General features: G+C 36.2%; 2 long non-coding RNA genes across 2 annotated transcripts in view; one reads left to right on the top strand and one right to left on the bottom strand.

Annotated features, from left to right (window-relative positions):
* Positions 1 to 16698, bottom strand: part of LOC110742904 — a 191931-nt gene that overhangs the window by 37776 nt on the left and 137457 nt on the right. The gene's annotated exons all lie outside the window — the stretch shown is intronic.
* Positions 573 to 10367, top strand: LOC110742903. The gene is made up of 2 exons (XR_002521173.2): positions 573 to 642; positions 9605 to 10367. It is a non-coding gene; the product is annotated as an uncharacterized LOC110742903 (long non-coding RNA).

Consider the following 16698-nt stretch of genomic DNA (forward strand, 5'->3'; position numbering starts at 1 on the left):
AGAAATATGTGTAAGTTCTCAACCTAAGGAGGGGTGACTTTAACCTCTTGAGTGGTGGAATCAGTCGGTACTGACAGTGAAAGCTAGATGCCTACTTGGCTTCTACTGACGTTTTGTCAGCCTCCTTAACTGAGTCCTCTTCATAAATACTTCCTCCCATGTCATTCCTCTTCCTATGCCCAGTGATCATCTCTTCTAACCACCCTGCATTCACCAGAGGAACTAAATTACCAAAACCAACACATTAAGGAGAAATTTATTCGTTAAAGAGATAGTCTTAGAAGAAATAAAAATGAAATTAATGGGAAGTGTCTTCAGTATATATCCCATTGACTAGGGCAAAAGCAGAAAACGGGTAAAAGTGCACTCAAGGTCTAGGAAATGGTATGTATGAAGACATGGAAGCATAATTGTTCTTAAATCTGTAGTAGGTCATTTATGATGGGTGAAACAGAACACAAAACGGAGTGTTCGAACACAAGGCTGGAAATACAAACAGATGATAGAACAGGTGTTTGGGTTTCATTTGTTGCCAGTGGGAACCATTATAAAGTTTAACTATGACAGTGAGGCAATCTGTGTTCCAAAAGAATGACTCTGGCAGTAGTGTGGAGGGTGGACTGGAAAGAGTATTTGCTGAAGGTAAGGAAAGAGTCCAGAAAGGTTTTGCTGGAATTCATACAAAAAGTAATCCATTCCATATCCACTTTGTATATCCTGATGTGTGGTAGGCATTTAATAAATATTTTAACCAAATAAGTAAACTAGAACATGAAGTTCCTCTACAACAAATATCCATGCACTGCATTTATAGAGTTTAAACAACAACTTATAAGCTTAAAAGGTGGAAAGGGTTATTTTTTTATATAAAGGGAGACAGAAACTATGTTCTGTTTAAACAGTTTTTCTTCTTTTATACAACCTCAATGCAGAAAGAACATTCAATTATTGTCCACAACCCTCTTCTTTGTCTACTTTGGATTCCCTGACAAACATCTCACCTGGCATTTAGAATTGCCTATCATGTTCAGCATGGTGCCAAAATTTTTAGACAACCTTAAACTTCAAAGCTTCTGCTCATTTTCCTGAGGTTTCAATAAATACATGTTTGCCAAATGCCATAAAATGTTCTCATTTATATATCATTGTGCTGCATTCCTCTGCAAAATGGAAATGAGGGCATTAACTAAATTAACATTGATTAAAATGCTGAGTATTAGTTTTTAGCAGGACATTATAAAGCACATGGATGAGCATATGTGATTCATTTTAATTGTTCTAAAGATAGTACCTAAATAAGATGCTTTAAGCCAAAAGTTATTTTAAAATACCATTGAACATGTTTACGTGTTTTTCCTTAATATATAACACTTATTTCTACTCTGAATTTCCTATACTCTGCTGAGAAAGTTGATAAATTGTGGCAATATATATGTCATTAATGACTTAATCAAATAATCATAGAATATCAGATTCAAATCCAACTACATTTCCCATGTAGAAATCTCTCCTACCACCTCCCTGACAGGATCATCTGAACTCTGCTTAGAATAAAGAAATAAGAAATTCACTCTTTTGTGAGGTTGCTGGATGTTGAACCCAGTGGTCTGCAGCACAGCTCAGAAGCCCAGTCTTCTCGTTGCCATGTGAGGCAACACAGGTCAGCCTGCTACTTCTGTAGTGTAGCTCTTCAGATATTCAAAGAAAGGGGCTATGTTCTCCCTCAGTCTGGAAGCTGCTTAAGGGGAGTCTTTTATGGGAATATAGTGATTCCCAGAAGAATGAAAATGTGTGCCATCATGAAGAATGAACGACTTTTTGTTCTCTTCTTGGATGTTGAGGTAGAGGGAGTTAAAGATACCCCAAAGCAAAAAAGGCTCCAATCCTGAGTGAGAAAAAGAGAATATACTATTATGATAGAGACAGGGGGTTGGAAGCAAGTTAGTATAATGGAACATTCTCTGTCTCAGAAGAAGGGATAGAACATTCTATGAAATTCATTCTGCCCGTGACTCAACTGGCTGAGAAGCACTTTTGAAATGGAAAACAGGGAGCTTGCCAGGTTTCCAGTGCTCACTTGGTTGTGTTGTGCTGTGCCCGAAGTGTTGCTTCCTCTATGACCTGAATGAAGTGTTCTGCGTTATTCCAATGTCAGACCTGCCAGAGGGCAAGCTGCCAAGTCAACAGTCTCCTTAGATGATAAATCTCGAGCTCTTCAGCAGAACCGCAAAGTAAACCTCCTGAGTTTGTGTTTCCATTTTAAAAATCAGATAATAGGTTTTCACTCAGGTTTTACACTTTCTAAATTCTAAAACATGCTTGATTTGCAATTTCTGAGACCTTTGAGAAACATGTTTTCCTGCCTAGATAGTTTCACATATTATACTGATCAGCCTCCCTGGGCCAATATAATTAGGAAAATTAGTTGGTACCTTTATTTCTTGCCCTCTTCCTCTAGAGTCATTTTACTTTGAAGTTTATTGTGTTTGCTTCAGCATTAATATTTAAATAATAAATATGAAATTCCTAGGTGAATTCACTAAGACATGTCTACAAAGTATTTTTAAAAACCTATGATAAATGCAGTATACAGCACCATATGAGGAGAGAGGCATCTGGAGTCAGCAAGATGAGCTGAACCAGGTCCGGTTATCAATAGAGTGACAGACATACACAAAAGAAAAATGATTAAGTCATCTTAACACATCTAATAATTATCTTGCCAAATTTCTATTGTGCTAATAATTAACAATAATGTACTGTACATTTAAAAATTTGTTAAGAGGGTAGATATCATGGTATGTGTGTGTGTTTCTCTTTCCTTAAGTATAAATCAAAAGGCCCATGCTGATTTTCAGGATCCCTTCTTAATATGTCTTATAAGGCTCTCCAATATACTTCTGTCTCGCCTATCTCACCCATTGCCATTCCACATTGCGCTATAGTCTAATTAACCTCTCTGGTTCTTCAAATGTTCCTTATTCTCACAGCCTGGCTCCACTTTAAGATACCCACTTTACTCACTCTCCTCACCTCACTCCTAAGCTCATTTGCTATCTGTTACTCATCTTCCAGGTTTTAAGTTATATATCTTTTCTCCATTATGCTTCTTCTTGAATTCCTTTAGACCAGACTACCTATTTTTTCGACTTTTTCTCTTAAAACATCTCCAACATAATGGCAACAGCTCTGCACTACAATTGCTGCTTGACTTGTCTGCCTCCCACCCATCCTAGACTGGAAGTTAAGAAGGTCTCCTTTTGGCCGGGCGCAGAGGCTCATGCCTTAATCCCAGCACTTCGGGAGGCCAAGGCGGGCAGATCACGAAATCAGGAGATTGAGACCGTCTTAGCTAACACGGTGAAAACCGTCTCTACTAAAATATACAAAAAATTAGTCAGGCGTGGTGGTGGGCGCCTGTAGTCCCAGCTACTTGAGAGGCTGAGGCAGGAGAATAGCCTGAACCCAGAAGGCGGAGCTTGCAGTGAGCCAAGATCGCGCCATTGCACTCCAGCCTGGGGGACAGAACGAGACTCCATCTCAAAAAAAAAGAATGCCTCTTTTCATCTTTATACCACAAGAAGAATGAATTAATAGCAGAATGGCAATGAAGAAACACCTGTCTATGCTTTAGAAAACACAAATACTCTTCAATATTTTACTGAATTTCAGGATAGCTCTCTGCCATAAGAAATCAAACTTTTTTCCCTATGCAGGTATTCATTTATGTAGTGTCCTGTGCTCACATTATTGAAATAGTTGAATCATGAAAAAAATAGCCATCTAATCACAATTTATAGAGGACCTATTAAATGCTTAAATCTGTGAATTAAAGAAGTTTTTCTGGCTCTAAGCCACTTACAGTGTAGAACAGAAGTTGAATACTTGGAGCAATATTGCAATATCTTAAGGTTTACAAAACAGTGTAACAAGCTTAGTAGCAAAACATTAACTGTTTATCATAACATCATTCTTCCCCAGTTCTAGCAACATATGTGTTTTCTGTTCCAATTATAAGTTTTCTTACCTTTCGAGATCCTCCTCCTTCCTCTACTTTCTTTGGTGTACCTCATTGCTTAAATAGGCAGAAGTCTAGTTTTTTGATTTTTTTTTTTTCTGCAAAGTTGGTTTTATGACTCACATAGAATATCCAGGAAGTACATGAACAAGGTTCAAGTAATTTTATAGGACATCTGATACTATTCTAATTCAAGAATATGAGCTAAAACTTTGCACTAGTCTATTTTCACACTCTATAAAGATACTACCTGAGACTATGCAATTTATAAACAAAAAAGGTTTAACTGACTCACAGTTCCACATGGCTGGAGGGCGTCAGGAAAGTTACGATCATGGCGAAGGTGAATGGGAGCAAGGCACGTCTCACATGGTGGCAGAAGAGAGAGTGTGTAGGGGAAAATGCCACTTTTAAACCATCAGATCTCATGAGAACTCTCTCACTATCACGAGAACAACATGGGGAAACCACCTCCATGATCCAGTCACCTCCCAACAGGCCCCTCCTCTGACACATGGGGATTACAATTAAGGATGAGATTTGGGTGGAGACACAGAGCCAAACCATATCAAACTCGAACTTCATTAATTATCAGAGTTGCAAGAGGAACTAGACAAGAGCTGTCCAATGAAAGATCTAAGACATAATGCAGGAGAAGATGTTTTTTTATTCCTAAATCACTATGCAAATTTAAACATAATATAGTCCTTAATTCTTAAAAATATTCCCAAAGAGAATAATCTGTCCATGAATATCTCCCTATCACAGAAGAATGTGAGAATTTGAAATTGATTGAGTGAAGATAAGTAACAAATGGCAGTGTTAGAATGAAGGAAGGGGAAAGTATGTCAAGTAAGCAAGAGGTCAAGACGTTATAAGGATTCTCTATGTGAATATTAAATTTCATTAAGGATTATGACAAATAAAATTGAAGAGAGTACCAATGAGTCTGGAACTAATATCTTGATAGTACAAGACAGGTGGCCTAAGCATCAGTGGCATAGCTTGGAGGAGAAGTGGATGGCTTAGTTTTTAGGGAGAAGTAATGCCTGTAAATGTATTTGTATTTTATTAGACCTAACAACTCATCTACATACATGTGAAAAATAATTCAGAGAAACACATCTATGAAGACAGTGTGTGGTCCATGTTTTGGGATTCATGCAATAATTTTGGTGGTCTACTCGATGACTAGCGTGGCCTATTTCCAAAAGGTAGAGAATAACGATACTGTACCAGCTCAATTTGATATCCCAATTGAATTACGCATAGGAGATGACAGAAGGCGCCCCAAGTTGTAGACCATTTGAATTGATCTTTGAATAAGATTTAAGTATATGTCTCTTCTTTCATAATTTTTAGATATTTTTCTAAAATCTGAGTCTAAAAGATCTTCTTGTTTTTTCATTTATTCAATGCTACTCTCTAATTTTTCCTAACTGTAATTATTTTCAAGATGTTTTTCAGAATTTCATTTTTTAAAAATTATGGTTCAATTTTCAGATATTTCCATGCTGAAAATCACTCCATTTACCTGTACCTTTCTTCACTGAGGCCTTTACATATGCCAGTCTTCTGATTATTTGCTTAGTTAACCTCTCCTCCTCTTTCAAACCTCACCCCAAAATATGTCTTCCCTAACTTCGCAGTCTCCAACTAGGTCATCACATTAAATGCACTTGCAGCATGTACCTCTCTTTCTAGCATTTGTCAGCACTAGATCTAAATGTTTACGGGAGTAATTTTTTTGTTCTTTTCTGTATTGACTACCATCTTTCCAGGACCAAGCATAGTACTTTACATAGAGTAGGTCCTCAATGGACAATTACTGGATCAGTGAACAGATGCAAGAATGAATGAATAGCTCAACATAGGAAATACTATTTATCCATTAAGAATGATATCATTAAGTAAAAAGAAAATTACAGAGCACCAATTTTCATAATTAAAACAAAAAAATGTCAAAATATCTACAAAATGTTAAAAATGATTATGACCAAGTAAAAAATTAAGACAATTTCAAATTTACATTATGATTGTATAACATTTTATAATTAATACATTTTTTCAAGTTAAAATGACTCAACCTAAAAATATAACCTCTGATTTCTATTTTTAAAAGCCTTTTTCTTCATTTGATATCTATTATGTATTTGAATATTTGAAATGTTCTTTCCTTAAATCTGGTTTTAACTGCTACTACCATGTTATAGTGATATAAGGCTTTTCAGTTTCCAAAGTTTACTTATCTACCTTAGCTTATTTGACCTCCACAAAAACTATATGATATATGCAGGACAGGTCTTTTTCCCATTTTACAGATGAGTCTGTGAATACACCTTTATAGCAATGTTTACTAAGGTCTTCTCTTTCTATTTCTATATTCCTCTAAGGTTTTTATTATTAAAGAGAACTTAGTTATCATATCTATATCAAGGAAGGCAAATACTTATATTACTTCATCTATTCTTTAAGAAATGAGGTTGTCAGAAAAGTAGGTCAAGATTTTATCCTATGTTCCACTTTAAGCATCTTACAGGAACTATTCAGAGAGTTGAAATTCCCATAATTATTAAATTTTTCATTCATTCAATAAATGCTTACTGAATACTTAAAATGTGTTAGGCACTGCAGTCATAATGATGAAACATTTTCCCTGGCTTCGTGGAATTTGCAGTTTAGAGTAAGATAAACATATTAGGAAATAAATGATAACTAAGTTTGAAGAAAACTGAAGTGGAAAAAACAGATGCAATGTAAGTGAATAAAAATGAGACTTTACTTAGATTAGGAGGTTGACTAAAGTCCTTCTGAAGTATGAGTGAGAATTACCTAGGTGAAGAGTAAGGAGGGAGGGCATTTCAATAGAGAGAATAGCACGTACAAACACCCTGAGGCAAGAAAAAGCTTGGCCCATTTGAGGAACTGTAAGAAGCGTTTGCTGGAGCAGAGAGTAAGAGCAAGAGTTTCACAAGATGAAGCAGGGGAGAGAAAACGGAGCATTCTCTTCCTATTAAATGAGATTTTTGTTACTGTCTTAGTTTGTTTGTGCTACTATAACAGAATACTACAGACTGGGTAATTTATAAACAATAGAAAGGTATTTTCACAGCTCTAGAGGCTAAGAAGTACAAGATCAAGGCGCCGACAGGTTTGGTGTCTGGCGAGGTTTGCTTTGTGCTTCCAAGATGGTGCCTTGACTGCTACTTCCTCTGGAGAGGATGAAGGCTATGTCATCACAAGGCAGAAGGAGCAGAAAGGCAAAAGACGACAAATGCTGTCACCTCACTTGGCAGAAGCGCAGAGGAGAATAAATCGACTCCCAGGTGCCTTTTTATAAGGGCTCCTAATTCCATGAGGGGTCTGCCCTCATGACTTAATCACCTTGTAAAGGCCCTACTTTTTAATACTATTACACGGGCAATTAGGGTTTAACATATAAACTTTGGGAGATATACTCAGACCTCAGCAGTTACATCCACAGGAATCAGCCTATGATGTATCAGTCTTCACTATGAGGCATTAGCCTTCATCATGAGCTCTTTCTGTCAATTCTCTGTAATAACTGTAAGAAATAAGTTAATTTCCTACATTTAAAACACAACTTCAAATTGTATACTATATTCATTCTGTGCACTGTATAGAAGAAAATAGGGTTGTTAATATTGAGATATAGGAGGGTACTTCTAAACTGGCAAATTAAATTATTATTTATCTTAAATTTTTACAGTTTCCTAGATCTTAGAATTCTACCTATAAAGTTAATAATAAGTAAGTTCCTAATGAAGGAATCAGGAAACATGTTTATGAATAGAGGATAGAAATTAAAAATTGTCATGGAAATTCCATAGTTAAAAGATCCACCCGCCTTGGCCTTCCAACGTGCTGGGATTACAGATGTGAGCCACTGCACCTAGCCAATAATCCTTTTTAAGAAATCTTTCCAGCTGCTTCACATGCTTTCCCACTAAGACAATTAAGCTATTTATGAAGACAGTGAGTCCAAGGATGTATGCACAGGGCAGAGTCTTAGGGAAATCCCCAGAGCCAAGCATTTGTGTGACACTGACTCAAACTTCAGTGGTGCCCTTGCACTCTAGGAAGAAAAGTTTACTTTGTTTTTTTAAAACACGCTGATTACTACCATTTCTGATGTATTGATGTATTCTGACTCATTAAGTCCCTGAAAGAGCAGACTGGCAGGGCAATATTTTTCAAGACTGGGCAATTTTCAGTGCAGTGCAGATAGGAGCTCCAGTGGGGTCTCAAGGGTCCAGCAGAAAGCCAACCAGGAGCAAACGAGGAACAGGATGTGAGTGGTGGAGTGGGAGGTCATAGGGTGGAGGTGGGAAGGAGGCAATGTCAAGGTCTTCCTCTAGGGGCAGCACTGAGCCACATATATTAAAATAGTTGTGTGAAGAATCAGTGGTGGCCAGTAGGATGCACTAGTATGGTGAATGATGGAATTGCAAGGATCCAAATTGGGGAAAATATGATGTAAATTCAGACAAAAGTAGGACAGAGAGAATGTTGATAAAATTTATAGGTTGGTCCCTAGCGACATGCAAAGAGCCCTTGGAGAGGTGAGGAAGCCCAAGGACTCCTGTGCAAGAGATTTCACCCTAGTCCCCAGGCTTTTCTGTTCTTAAAAAGACTCCTTCTCTGGAAAGGCAAAAAACATTGTAAGACCTAACATTACCTTCCAGCTCTGTGATTCCAGATGTTTCAGGAAAAGTATCAGAAGAAAAGCATCAAACCCTTAATTAATCCAGTACTCTCTTTTCTTTTAGGAAAATGCAGCTTTTTTATTTGCTGCTCTCTGTTTCTCTTTGAGAAATTGAGGCATGATTACTGAAGTGCTTCTGAAAGAATTCCATTGTCTTGCATTTAGAAATCCTGTGTGTGGAATTCAGTAAAGGTTATGCAAGAGAAAACTCACTTTTCAGTGTGCCTTGTTTGCATGATATTCATGTAGATCGCTTAGTATCAGTTATCCTATTACCCACAGCTGCTCACTTCACATTATCTCATTGCCATGTCAACATCCAATTCACAGCAACCTGCTTTCTGGTCTTGTTCTTTTTAGGATAATTTATTCTGAAGTGATAAGTAAGTACCTCTGACAATGGTCCTGGCTCTTCATCAGCGTGTGGTTGTGGGACTCAATATTACAGCAGAAATAGAGACAGTGCACACACCTCAAAGAGGGAGCTGTGCTTATTCTTAAACATATAAAGACATTAAGCTTTGCCTAATGGTATCATCACATCTCCCATCAATTTCCTGTTTCTCCTCCGCAAAACACACTTGAATTTATGAAATATTCCATAGAACTTAGATATGTGAAGTATAGAATATTTTAAAGACAAATAATTATTAAGTTTCTGGAGAGAAAAAGTCTAAAAATACAAAAAAGTCTAAAAATTTTTAAACACAAAAATCACTTGAATCACTATAACTGGCAAAACATTTCTCATATTTAAGAGCTTAAATAATATTGATTATAAATGTATAGACTTTTCATATCTGTGAAGTGGTGACTTCCATCTTGTTCATACTCCTTTGCGCTCTCTCACTGTGATGAAGCCAGCTGCCATTCTCTGAGCTGCCTCATGGAGGGGCCCAACTGGCAAGTAACTGAGACAAGTAATAGTCAGAGAAGAATGGAAGTACCCCATCCAAGGTCCTGCAATGAACTTGAATGATCCTGCAATCTCAGAATTGAAAGAATCCTATCAAAAACAAAGAACTTATGAGGACATACTCTACGTAGAACTTGAGATGACTGCAGCTCTTGTCTGCACCTTGAAGACTTGCAAGATTCCCTGAACTGGAAGACCCTACTAAGCTATGCTCAGTTTCCTAACCCACTGTAACTGTAAGATAATAAATGTTGTCCTTTTAAGCTTCTAAGTTTTGGGGCATTTGTTACACAACAATAGATAAATTATACCCACACCATAAAATGTCCCTAGTGGCTATTAATATCTTCCATCTCTGAACGATACCACTCGTTTTATAAGTTAATCATTCATTGTCTTGCATTGTTTACTTAGTGTTAATTGGTCACGTTCAAATGATGTTCTACTGGGCCCTAAGGGATATATGTGTATGAATATGTCTGCTTTTCGTATGCAATGTGAGTGTGTGATTTGGGTGAAAGTTTAAATAAAGAAGTTAGGTGGACAGGGTTCTGAGTGCATTTTTTCCACCTTAGCAAGAACAGTTTCTCTTGTATCTGCTAAATGTATTAGGCTCGTGCAATAGTAATTGTGGTTTTTGCATTGTTGAAATTTGCAGATTGATATCGGAATATGTTCCTAAATAAATGTGGTTATGCTATACATCAGTTTAATGTGCATTTCTCACTTTAGGTTTTTTGGCTAATAACCTGTTACTTGCTGTTTATTTTACATGTATTTTAGACTATGGAAATGATATTAGACAAAAAGCAAAATCAAGTGATTTTCTTATTCAAGTTCAAAATGGATCATAAAGCAACAGAGACGACTCACAACATCAGTAATACATTTGGTCCAGGAACTGCTAACAAACATACAATGCAGTGGTAGTTCAGTAAGTTTTGCAAAGGAGTTGAGAGCCTTGAAGATGAGAAGCATAGTAGCCAGCTATGAGAAGTTGACAATGGTCAGTTGAGAGCAATCATTGAAGCTGATCCTCTTACAACTACACGAGAAGTTGCCAAAGAACTTAACGTTGACCATTCTATGGTTGTTTGGTATTTGAAGCAAATTGGACATGTGAAAAAGCCCAATAAGTGGGTGCCACATGAGCTGACCACAACTTTTTTAAAATTGTCATTTTAAGTGTTGTTTTTTCTTTTTCTGTGCAATAACAATAAACCATTTCTCAATCGGACTGTGAGATGCAACAAAACGATTTTATATGACAACCAGTGATGACCAGCACAGTGGTTGGACAAGAAGCTCCAAAGTACTTCCCAAAGCCAAACTTGCACCAGAAAAAAAAAAAAAAAACCATGGTCACTGTTTGGTGGTCTGATGCCAGTCTGATCCACTACAGCTTTCTGAATCCCGGCGAAACCATTACATCTAAGAAGTATGCTCAGCAAATTGATGAGATATGCTGAACACTGCAATGTCTGCAGCCGGCACTGGTCAACAGAAAGAGCCCAATTCTTCTCCATGACAACACAACAAACTACCATTTCTTCAAGCATCTCAACAACTTTTTGCAGGGAAAATGCTTCCACAACCAGCAGGATGCAGAAGTGCTCTCCAAGAGTTTGTTGAATCCCAAAGCATGGATTTTTACACTACATGGATAAACAAATTTATTTCTCATTGGCAAAAATGTGTTGATTGTAATGGCTCCCATTTTAATTAACAAAAATGTGTTTGAGTCTGGATATAATGATTTAAATTTCACAGTCCAAAACCACAATGACTTCTGCACCACTAGAATGCGGCATAGTACTTCACTAAGAAGAAAAGGTGCTATTGTAAAAACATTTTTAAATTACTGACTTAAATGTTTCAGGGCTTTATGTCTTATCCACCATTAAACTTAAGCATTTTAAGGACAAGGAGCTATTAAATACTTCTAGAGAGTCTGAATTTCTGCTTCAGGTATCCAAATCTAGAACTCTTAAATCTCACTTTATAAAATATTCTTAGCAAGTAAAATAAAACCAAATAGTCTGTAAATCACACAATAGTATTATCACTTTACAACTTGAGAATGTGATTAGAATGACAATAAATTTAGGGAACAAAATTGGTTCCATGCCTGAATGAATGCTTAAGCCATAAAATAATAGACTCTCAGAATTGAAAGAGATCATAAAGCTTATCATTACTAAATATACACACCTGATAATTTAACTTCTTATAAGCCCTTTATCAGGTTGCTAGTCTATTCTTGAATAATTCCTGTGGTACCAAACTGGAGGCTTAAAGAGAAAGTTTACAACTTGGACTTTTCACTGGAAATCTGTAATTTTGGCACCTGCATCCTTAAAAAAACTCAGTAAGTATAATGTAACTGTTGAAGCTGCTGCCTCTGGAGGTAAAAGACTTTATAACTATAATAGAGTGCAACACAGTATATTTGCTCATTCATTTATACTTTTATTTATTCTTCTCCATTGCTCAAACAAATTTTCACAAATGTTGAATTCACCTATTCTCTACTTCCTTACCCTTTCCTGCATTGCTTTATACTCTTCACTAAGTCTTCCACTTATACCACTCCACTGAAACTCTCCTTGCTAAGGTCAACCATGGTTTTATACTATAATACTTATTCCTGAAACTATCATATGCTAAAACATATATTAAATCATATGTTAAAACAAATGTTTAGCATTTAGAAGGCCAAATTTTCAAGATGCTGCACTTCATTAGATACTGAAGGTAAGAGAAAAAAGGCCAAAGATAATTCCCAAATGTGTAATGTTAATAACCTAATTACTATCTTTTATGCCTTTTTCCTAAGGAAATTTCTAGAACATTTAGATTTTCACCTCTCCTTACTATCTCTTAATTTTGTTGTGGTAATTGAAATACTTTGTAGGCAGAGAACAAAAAAAGAGAGAATGTTGTTAAGGAGAGAGGAAAACTAGTAGAAGCACAAGGAAAGAGAGAGGAAGGAAAAGGGGGAAGTTTTACTTGAAAGTTAAAAGTAAAGAGTGACAAGAGAAAGATCTGAGCATAGTTATGGTATCTGAAAGACTAGACTAAGAGTTGGAACAATGGAAGTGATACTAAGTGTTGTGCGTTATCAATTAGATCTTCTTCAATGTTCTAAAATCACCAAAGAAAATTGAAAGATGAGAATTACACATTGCTTCATCAGGTGTATTATATAGTTGACCCTTGAACAACATGAGTTTGAACTGCATAGGCCCACTAATACACAATTCTTTTTCAGTAAATATGTTGGAAAACTTTTTTGGAGATAAGAGACAATCTGAGAAAACTTGCAGATAAATCTTGTAGCCTAGAAATATCAGAAAACTTAAGAAAAAATTAGGTGTGACTTGAATGCATAAATGTACATAAAGACTAGTCTATTTTATCATTGGCTAATATAAGATCTATAAAAATCTGTCATAAAAACTTACAATTTATCAGCACTATGAACACAAACACTTGTAGACAAAACAATTCACCATTTGCAGCTGAGAGAAATGTAAGCAAACGTAAAGATACAGTATTAAATCATAACTGCATAAAATTGACCATAGTAATACAGTACTAATGTAATAATTGTGTAGCCACTCCCTGTTGTATTTCCCTGAGCTCCAGTGTTACCAGTATCCACTCAAAACACCATGCAATGCTAATTATCTCCTAGTGAGCAGTTTGTCTCTCCAGTAAATTGTCTCTTGCAGTAAAAAGTGATCTCTCATGGTTTTTTTGTGCATTTTTCATCTTGTTTAGTGCATATCATAAACCTTAAGTAAAATCATGGGACCCATAGAAATTGCCACTAGTGTTGCCAAAAGTGCTCCCAAGAAGCAGAGAAAACTCATGACATTAAAATAAAAAGTCGAATTGCTTGATATGTACTTTAGATTGAGTCTGTAGCTGCAGTTGCCTTCCATTTCAAGATAAATGAATCCATTTAAAGAACCATTATAAAAAAATTATGAAATCATCACTGCAACTCTGCTAACAGGGGCAAATGGATCTAAAGCTGGAGAACTTAACGCTTGCAAAGGGTGGTTTGATAAGATAGAAAGAAATTTGCCTTTAAAAAATGTCACAATAACAGAAGTTTTTGCTGACCAAGAGGCAGCTGACAAGTTTTCCGGTGCCATAACCTGCACATGTATCCCCTAAAACTACAAGAATGGAAAAAGAAAGAAAATCGTTAAGAAGAAAATATATCTGCTTGAACAGGTTTTTAATGCATATGCAAGTGTCTTATTCTGAGAAAAAAAAATGCCACAAAGGCCATTTATTACTAAGAAAGAGAAGTGAGCATCAGGATTTAAGGCATGAAGGGATAGGCTAAGTATATTGTTTTGTGTGAATGCAGTTGTGTTAATGAGCAGGATTACCCTCTAAAGCTGCTAACCCTGGAGCCTTGAAGGGAAAAGATAAACATCAGCTGCCAGTCTTTTGGTTGTACATTAAGAAGGCTGGAGAATGAGAACCCTTGTTTTGGATTGGTTCCACTGATGCTGTATCCCTGAAGTTAGGAAGTACCATGCCAGTACAGAAGTGCTTTTTAATGTTCTTTTGATATTGTACAATGTCCCTGGCCACTAAGAACCCCATGAGTTTAACATTGAAGGTATCAAAATACTCTACTTGTCCTTAATCACAATATCTCTCATTCAGTCTCTAGTTCAGAGGGCCATAAGGACCTTTAAGGATCATTATACGTGGTATTATATGGAAAGGACTGTCAGCGCCATAGAAGAGAATCCCAGTAGACAGAACATTATGAAAGTCTGGAAGGATTACACCACTGAAGATGCCATTATTGTAATAGAAAAGCTGTGAAAGCCATCAAGCTGGAAGCAATACATTCCTGCTGGAGAAAACTGTCCAGATACTGTGTGTGACTTCATAGGATTCACAACAGAGCCATATCAAAGAGATTGTGCATATAACCCTAAAAAAAGTGTGGGGTGAGGGCTTTCAAGGTATGAATCTTGGAGAAATTCAAGTACTAATAGACAACACACCAGAGGAATTAACAGAAGTTGACTTGATGGAGTTGAGTGTTTCTAAATCAGTGCCTGAGACAACGAACAAGCTGTAGAAGAAGGAATGTCAGAAAAGAAACTGACATTAGACAATCTGGTGAATGTTCTGATTCATCAAGATTGCTTTTAACTTCTTTTATGATATGGATCCTTCTATGATACAAGCACTGAAACTAACACAAAACATTAAAGAATTGGTACCATATAGAATCATTTTAGAGAAAGAATAAGCAAAAAGTTTGACAGAAATAACAATGTATTTCTTTAAAGTTACACCTGATGTCTGCCTCTCCTGCCTCTCCTTCAACCTCCACTTCTTTCATTTCTGCCAGACCTGTGACAGTAAGACCAACCCCTCCACTTCTTCCTCCTCCTCAGCCTACTCAACAAGAAGGTAATGAGGATGAAGACCTTCATGATGATCCACTTCTACTTATTGAGTAGTAAATATGTTTTATTTTCCTGATGATTTTTTAATAATATTTTCTTTTCTTTACCTTGCCGTATTGTAAGAATACATTACATGATATGTGTAACATACGAATATCTGTTAATTGACTCTTTGTGTTATCAGTAAGGCTTCCAGTCATTAGTAGGCTATAGTTAAATTTGAGAGGATTTTTGATTGTGCCGTGGGTCAGCACCCCTAACTCTCACCTTCTTCAAGGGTCAACTATATATTGCTTTCATGTCACTAAGGCTGGAACTTGTAGACTCCCAAGTCTTATTCAAATAACTTATTATCAGCATTTTTAGACCATGATAGGAAGTGTCCCTTTCCTTGGTCCTGTGCTTTGAGTTGTTCCTTCTCTTGCTTCTTGTGGCACATTCCCTCTTATGAGGCAAGAAGGTTTTAGCACTAAGACAATGGCCATAGAAAGCCACAACCCTCCAAGCTCCAAGTACACAGAAGCTTGAAATACTCTCTCCAGATGTTCTCTTATCCAGGTCCAGAGCATAGGTAATTGTCTTTCATGATCACTGCTTCCAGAGGATATTCATCACAATTTATATGGCCCAATAAGTGCCAAGAAGTTACTATTTGCAAGGGAGAAGCAGTTGAGACTTGATCATAGGCTCCAATTACATGTATGCATGCATGCAAGGACACCTGTGATGTGGGATGATGATAGGGATGTAAAAAGGGACAAGGGCCATGGAGCCAGGAAACAGGGGTCAGAAGATGGTTCTCCTCATTCTAAAATTCAAGACTTTTAAATTCAAATGTAGGTTGTCATAAAGGTTGGCAGATAGGCCATATTTTATTTGATGGTTTGTCAACTTGGTCTCTAACTTTTAAATATTTTATATTATTTATCTTTCAAAAACATAAAAATACCTGACAACTATTTTTTGCTGGGTTTACAAATTATCACACTGATAACTATTTAATAGGACATTGGGGCTTCCATTTCAATTTTTTACTTGGCCTCACAAAGCTAGGGGTAGGCTTACGTTTTTAAAATTATTGCTTTAATGTAATGGAATTGAAAAAAATGGAAAAGACATATAGGGCAGAATTTTATACACATAAAGGTTTAAAAGTCAAACATGTTTGTCTACTTTGACAAACTATGCCTTTTGATAGATTACTTAATCCATTCACATTTAAAATTATTATTGATACAGCTGGATATATACCTGTTAATTATTGTTTTCCATGTTCTTCATGTCTTTTATGTGTCTCTCTTCTTTGCTGCTTTTCTTTGCATTAAGTGAATATTTTTTAATGTAACATTTAAATTTCTTAAATGATTTTTTTCACTATATTTTTGAAAGCTTTTTCTGTTTTTGTTTTTTGTGGTTGCTCTGGGGTTTACAATATATACCTTAACTTATCAGAATCAACTTCAAATTTAAACTAGCTTAATTGCAATGACATTTAGAAACATTTCTTCTATACAGCTCAATTTCAATTTCATTTTTTCCTTTTTGTGATATTATCATTATACCTATTATATCAATGTTACAAATCCAA

Source organism: Papio anubis, chromosome 4 (genome assembly GCF_008728515.1).
Source record: "Papio anubis isolate 15944 chromosome 4, Panubis1.0, whole genome shotgun sequence".
In the NCBI taxonomy this organism is placed as follows: domain Eukaryota; kingdom Metazoa; phylum Chordata; class Mammalia; order Primates; family Cercopithecidae; genus Papio; species Papio anubis.